The sequence below is a fragment of the Papio anubis genome, chromosome 14 (genome assembly GCF_008728515.1).
Source record: "Papio anubis isolate 15944 chromosome 14, Panubis1.0, whole genome shotgun sequence".
Taxonomy (NCBI): Eukaryota; Metazoa; Chordata; class Mammalia; order Primates; family Cercopithecidae; genus Papio; species Papio anubis.
Window position 1 is genome coordinate 98,127,373 of NC_044989.1, and position 7,563 is coordinate 98,134,935.

At 40.9% G+C, this 7,563-nt stretch overlaps 1 long non-coding RNA gene across 1 annotated transcript; it reads right to left on the reverse strand.

Moving 5' to 3' along the window:
* Positions 1–658: 658 nt before the first annotated feature.
* On the reverse strand, positions 659–2,958 carry LOC103877183. Its single transcript, XR_636778.4, has 2 exons — positions 2,784–2,958; positions 659–1,720 (listed from the first exon to the last, which is right to left on the reverse strand). It is a non-coding gene; the product is annotated as an uncharacterized LOC103877183 (long non-coding RNA).
* Between the last annotated feature and the right edge of the window lie 4,605 nt (positions 2,959–7,563).

Here is a 7,563-nt window from a genome sequence, read left to right on the forward strand (position 1 = left end):
GGTAAAGCTATAAACCCTGAGTACTTTTTATAGGGTTGAAAGAGTTAATCAAAAGAAGTTTTTGAGTCAGAGAAAACTCAGTTCCGTGTTCATTTCTACTAAAATGAGACCTTAAATTCTATTGAAATAGAATTTGACACAATTCAGGTCAGATTTCCTATCAACACCACCTTGAGCTCTGGGACACGTCTGTCTAATTAAGGGACTTCTTTCATTAGTCATCCTGTGTCCGGCAAGCTAAATCCTAATCTGTGGAGGAAAAGCAATGAGATGTTTTAAACAATGATAAGAATATCACAAATAATCAATTTCTATGGCATTACCAGCTACCTGGTCAAGGAGAAGTCTGTAAGTGCAAGAATGTATTGTAGAACTCCAGCTCGCCTACTGGGCATTGATTCTTTGCAGTGTGCATAGATTGCTGGGTTTAAAGAGAGATTCCTAATGATGCTCACCTTTAATTTTTCCCCTCAAATAAAAAGAAAGCGAGTTGCCCATAAAGGCCTCAGTATAAGCAAATGAGTGTTTTTATGGTTGTAAAGATGTATTGTGAGACTTTTCACAAAACTAGGAAACCAGCAAACTGCTTGGGAGTAATTAGAGGTAATCTGATGCATGCAACCTCATAAAGGAGGAAGAGCTAATTACAATTACAATGCACCGTGCTTAGAAACATATTTATTGTGCTTATTTTTAAGATGTTTACTTCACCTGAAAGAAAAGGCCTACAAAAGCATTTCCGTGTAATCAAAACACAGATCTTCTTTTACCAACCACATTTATTTGAATTTCTAAAGTTCATGGCAGATAGCATTTTAATCCACATTAACCTTTGGAATCCTTACATGTTCCCAAACTAGTGTCGCTTAAGAAAAGCACACATATTCACCCCCAGCCCTACCCACCACCTCTCTGTGCTACCCCCACACTGGAGACAGAATGAAATACAATGATTTGACACAATAATTTAACCATAGCTTCCTCAAGAAAGGGCATCGACAGACTTATATATTCATAAAGAATTAAACTTGCATTTAATCTTCAAAACCGAAACAAAACACAAGGACCCCTAGAACTTTCCCAGCACACTTTCATACACGCTGCCTTCAAATGGAATATTCATTACTCTCATTAAAGTAACACCAACTGGAACCAAAATCTATGTTGTGCCTTTAAAGTAGAAAAATGGAGATGGATTAATAATATTCTGATTATTAAGACTTCATTTTCAGTTACTAAGAAGCAAAATAAGGCAAAAAAGTCCACCCTAAACCCCAAGTTAATTTCCTTTTAATTCTATCCAGAACGTGACTTCTGTGTTGTACAGAAGATACCTGAAATTAAAGTTTAAGGTGAAGGAAAAGGCAATTAAAAGGATTAAGCAGATGATTGTAACTTTATAAGAATTCTGGGGCGATGCATTTGTTTCTTTTAGGGCATGGCTCGTTGAGGCAGGAAACAGTGGCCGTGGTTAGGATTCTGCGCATCTCTAGCCTGTGCTGGGAAGAGGGGGGCGCACGCGCAGGTGGGCGCTTCAGAGACAGTCTGTCAGCTCCACCTGGAACGATGACAGCAGCTCCTGGCTGTCCCTGGCATTCTGACCACACAGCTTGCGGAGTTCTTTGTACAGTCAGAAGGAGAGGCCGAACCTGTGACCTCCCACGGCCTCTTCTGTGATGTAGCCTCCATCCTCTCAGTGGCCTGAATGCAAACCTGCTCCCTGGAGAGGGCAAATCATTGAACATATGTTTAGTCTAAAAATATAGCTTGCAAAAAATGCACTTTTGGAATGCGCTAAGACATTTCCCTACAGTAGAACCTTCTCTTTGCCCCAAAGATTTATCAAGTGGAATTGAATGCACACACATCAATCTGCACGTTGTTGCCAGACTAGGACCATTTCTGTGTGTCCTTGTGTATTTTGTGGAAAACGCCAGTCGTGTTGAAACAAGATGCCTTACAAAAGTTGTGAGCACATTACTACTCCAGGTTTCTTCCCATAGAAGATTTAAATTTAGAACTCACTGAATTAACATTTTATTTTAAGGCACGGGAAAGATATGCAATGTGCCTTATCAATAGTTGAAATGAGATTGGAGAGTATCTCTCAAGTTTATCAATTACTAAACAAAAAGATGTATATAACTTCTCCAAGATTAAATTCTTAAAGATTTAAGATGACAGACATATTTTTATAACAAAGATCTACAATGAAGCCTTGGTGGTGTTTAAAACAATGTCAAGATATGTAATAAAGACACTTTTGAAAATACCATGAGCCGAAAATTAAAACAGCAACCATTTTTTTTTTTTAATGTGGCTCTTTGGTTGTCTTCAACATTTATATTCCCAAAATGTGAAAAGTGTAGGAACCACTCGAGAGCATCACTGAGCAGTAAGAAAACCGGGGTTTTCCCATAAAGCTTTGGTACCACCTAAATCAGCTTTAGGCCAAAACCAACGACTCTGAAACAAATCAGAATTTGAACAGCCAGGCCACGCTGCTGAAGGTACATGCTTACTGTGAAGGGCACACTCCCCACCTGACATATTCCACGTCTACAGAGAACCTATCAGACAGAGACTCAGACATGATCACTGACACCAGAATCGAGTTTTCTCACCGAATGCCACATAAATGGGAGGGACTGTAATGACACACACGCGTACACACACACACACATGCTCTCTGCCTCCCTCCCTCTCTGCATGTTCTTGCAGTGAAAATAACACACGTATAATGCGACAACCTTGAGAGAGCACAAACTGCTGGGAAACATTACCTTCTGTGCTGTGGAGAATTCATGAGTTTTCACCAGCTGCCTGGATCTGTCCGGACATGTTCCAGTGCTCATCCTGTTAAGACTGGCAATTAAATGGAGTATTACAGCTAGGAGACCCCAAATTTGATGCCATCCTCTTCTCCTCTTTACAGAACCCAATTTGATTTTTTCGCCACTAAAAAAATGCATGCGTAAGTGTAGCTGTATACGTGTGCCTGAGTGTATGCATTTCTGATGCACCTAAGCAAAAATGACAACTCGACAATAAAACAATATGAATTCCTGCCATGAAAGAAAATGAGTTTTACAAAAGTACAAGTTCTTCATAGCTGTTTTAAACAACTGTGTGTTTAGCAATACACCTGCTTTCATATTGTCTTTTAACTGTCTCCTCTTGCTACTTAGGCTGGCAAAAGACAGCCTCGATGGTTAATCACCGAATGTATAGAGAAATGAAACATGGACTTTTAAAAGAGTAGTAAGCTGGAAAGAAGACAAATAACAAATTAGTGAATAGGAAAGTCTTGCAAATCTATGACATGTTACAAAGGGAAAATACAAGCAGAATCTGTAAAATGTTACCAAAATACGAAAAGAACCTAGAAAAGGAGCACATTGTATGTTTATTTGAAACAATTCTTTGCTGAGATGAAACACATTTTAACAAGGGACCGTGGGATAGGCAGATTGTCAGGGGAGCTGAAAATGCAGCAAGAATGACCAAAGTTAAGAGATCTAATGACTCATGACACCTTCCCTTAAAAATAAATCCAAACAGGGGAAAGGAATAATAAATTTTAAAATCGCTAACCGATTGGCAACCCAGATTTTGCTTTATTAGGGAGGGCAAGTAAATTTTATGTGATAGTTTGTTGTATTTAAAGACAGTGTAAAACTCTCATTGCAAACAGTTGTTTACAGTGCGTTTTTCAGCGCCGAGCTGTTTTAAAGCTCAATTGTGCATTTTGCAGATAAAGTGGGAAAACTAACTGAAGGCTGTATTGTAAGCAGTGGTTGCCGTGGAAACCCCAGTTTCAAGAGCTGGTTCTCCATTACCACTTAATTTAGGCTTCCTAATTGCATTCCACTAAATCGGTAGCGACAATATCTGCAGAGCAAAACTGCATGCCCAGTCTAGCGCAAACCTCTTTGAAACAGGCTTTTTGAAAGCCAGGAGCTATAAAAACTCAGCATGACGTGGAGCATATGAGAAACCTGTAGTTCAAATGTACTACTGCCTGCTTTCTCATCCTTGGTAACTTCAGTGCGCTCCACACCAATCTATTAGTTCAGTCTACCTTAAAGATCATAAAGCTCTGCCATGTGGAAACTCATCTGTCCAGCAACACATTGGTGCAAAATAGATTTAATTGTACTCCCAACCCTGTATCATGTCCACCTTATTTTACTGCACACCAGCAGGTAGCCAGTGCAGTCTCACTTCCCTTGAACTGCCCTTGCTCCACAATACGAGGAGAACAATACTTTCTCAGTTTAAATTATTTGCCACTGTTGGGCTGAGCGGAGAGCTAGACCGCCCATATGTGACCTGAAGAAGAGGCTTGTCAGAACCACTAGACATAAAAGCATTCCAATTATCGACCACACTGCTTTAATAGAGGAGGCAACTAATATGATCGTGTAAGTGACTGCACCAGTGAGGAGCTCTTCGTCACTGTCAGACTAACACTTGAGTTAAACTCTTGTAAATCAGTCACATTATGCTGCTGGTGGAGCAATAAACACAGATCTATTAGGCTTAGGATTCCAGAGAGCTCTTTCTGCAAAAGGAGTTACACTGGATGCCTTATTAATATGAAATTTGCCATGTTTATTATTTTGCAATTACTAATACGGGTAACGTTGGCACATTTAAGTTGCCTGTGATCAGATTCTGAAAGGGAAGCAAATGCCTTTGGTGGTCAGAGAGCGGGCCAGCCTGTCTCCGTGGCAGGGCACCGCAGGGCACGGTGGGCATTCTGCGTGAGTGGCCAGTGGGAGAGGAAGTTGGCTGACTCTTGATTGACAAAAAATCCCACAATTCTCATTTTTCTCTTTAAACAACGAATGCTTTCAAGCAAAACGCCGTGCTATCTTGGAGCACAGGACTTCATGCCAATCCCCGGTGAAGCTCATCATTTCCTCACTCAGGACCTGAGGATTTGGCATCTATATTGTAGGCGAAGAGACTCTTTTGCTCCAGAGAGGCAAGTAAACAACTGCAGCGTTTTATCCTCTCCCTGGCGTGGGTGCGTGTTGCTAAAGCAGCCCAGGCACTGCTGCCAAGCACTCCACTATTGTCTTCTGTCTCCCAAGGTTTCGAACGCCCCTGCCCTCCCTACGGCGGGTCTTCTGCAGGGATGAATGAGGCATTTTCCAGGACAAGACTTTATGAATGAGACAGACTGTGTATTACAAGGCAAGAGGCTCCTGTGCATTTCCTGAAGAAGAAAGCCAATGTGAAGACTGCATCCCAGTTTCAGCAGCAATGTGGAGGAGAAATCAACATCGCTGACAAGATTTTGCCAGAAAGCCTCTCCCTTAGTCACGATACAAAGAGTTGATGATCGATTCAAAGGCCAGGCATCTAAAAGCCCTGCACAAGGTAGATTCTAAAGGACAAATAGGTGCTCTTCTGAGGTAGTGGGGAGGGGCGCCCGCTGTTGGACCATTTTAATCCACAGAAAATCAGGTGCACTGCTGTGGGTGTGGCAGCTGCAAAACATGGCAGGATTGCAAGTCATCTTTGGATGAAATAGAATGACTCATGGTTCTGTGACTGAGAACGTGTGATCTTGGAGACAAAGTTGGAGCAAAATTACGAGTGAAAGTTCTGGTGTTAGTTATCCTGAGTCAGGGAGACCTAATCGAAGTACTCCTTTCTGATCCCCTAGAGTTTCCTTAAGAAGGCCTTGGCATCAGCTTCAGGGTGTGAATACATTTCTCTATTTCTGATGCACCTGCAACCTGGGTGCTGCAACCGTTCTTTTCTGTGTGTTTCTTCCTCACTATGGATGGAGAAAAGTAAACAAGTGTGTTTTGTGCGTCACCTTCATGTTGCCACTCTTCAGTTAAGCAAGTAAAAGCTAGCCCTTCCTCCCCAACCTTGCTCTGTGCCTCTTCCCAGAGCAAGGTTTCAACCCTCTTGAAACTCTGTTTCAGCCCAAGTCCAGGACCCTCAGAGATTTTTTTTTTTCTGCCTGAGGGGATAAGCAGGGCTTTAAAAAGATTCTACTCCCTTTCCAAGCCCACGAAGTGCTCAGAAGCAGCCCCGAAAGGAGCCAGCAGGGAAAAGTAGACTCAACCTCGTCCAAGCATCAGGTTCCTGCTAATTTCCTCTCCTGCAACCCTGATGAAATCACCTCTGATTTTATCTGTGTTCTCCCACTTTGCCACTGCTTATCTCTGATCCACCCATGGAACTAATAAAATAAAGGACTAATGTTTCCTTCTCATCCTTAACAATTAATTCTAATTCTAAAACTTCTTTGATCTCCCCTCCATTATTCTAAAACGAAACCCCAAATCTTTGGGCTTAAAATCAAGCCTTGTTTCAGTACACAGCCTAAGTACCCCATGGAAAGAAAATTGCAGCAGCCACAGAAAATGATTACTGCTGAATTACAAATCACAGAGAGTTGCATAAATAGTTATGAGGGAAAATCGCAGGATAATGTTGCTGATACAATCAATAGCATCCTTGATAGTGATAGGCCCAGGGGTTCTATATATTATCTATCCACCAAAATGCCAATATAATAAAACCTACAGAGGAATTTATATCAAGATCCATTCTCTGTTAATTCCCAAGTGAATAATACATCAAATTGGATACCTGAAAGATCGTCTCCTCTAATTGACTTGTTTAAGAAACTGGTTATACTGGTCATTATGCTATTCCAACTAATGTGTGTTAGGAAGCATTTCTCTCTCTTTTAAAATTAATACAACAGTTTCACATATGACCCATGATGCAAAGAAAAATACATATTCTGTAAGTAATTGGAACTCATTATAATTATATTTACTAAAACGTTTTGTGTTTCCATCATTTCTCCCGGAACTGCAGTGGTCAGTAAGGGGCCCAGAGTGTAAGAGGTTTCCTATTAAATGCTTTTTGAAAAAGTGAATATACATTGATCAGACTTTCTTTATCTTTAGCTATCACTGCTCATTTTCTCTTCTTTCCTTCCATTGAACATCTTTTAAATTAATTAATCTATGAATTTCCAAATGTTAGATGGCAATCTATATATATTTCTGTAGAAAAATTAAAGATACATTTTAAATGGAAGCCTTTTGTGATCCCAGAATGACACTACAAATGAGATTTCCATAGGTCTTAGAGTTAAGGCAGGTGTCTTTCAAAGTGGCAAGAATTCCCCTGGCTCACTAGGGGATTGATGATTAAATCTTACTAACACAAACATGACTCTTATATATTTCTTTACAAGAAATAGGTTTTAGAGCTCCACATCATGGCTTACATATTGGAACAATATTTGGTATAATAAAATTCCAGTAAAATAAACATTTCTCTTCTCTCTGTCTTTTTTTTTTTTTTTTTTTGAGACGGAGTCTCGCTCTGTCGCCAGGGCTGGAGTGCAGTGGCCGGATCTCAGCTCACTGCAAGCTCCTCCTCCCGGGTTCACGCCATTCTCCTGCCTCAGCCTCCCGAGTAGCTGGGACTACAGGCGCCCGCCACCTCGCCCGGCTAGTTTTTTTTGTATTTTAGAAGAGACGGGGTTCCACCGTGTTAGCCAGGATGTTCTCGATATCC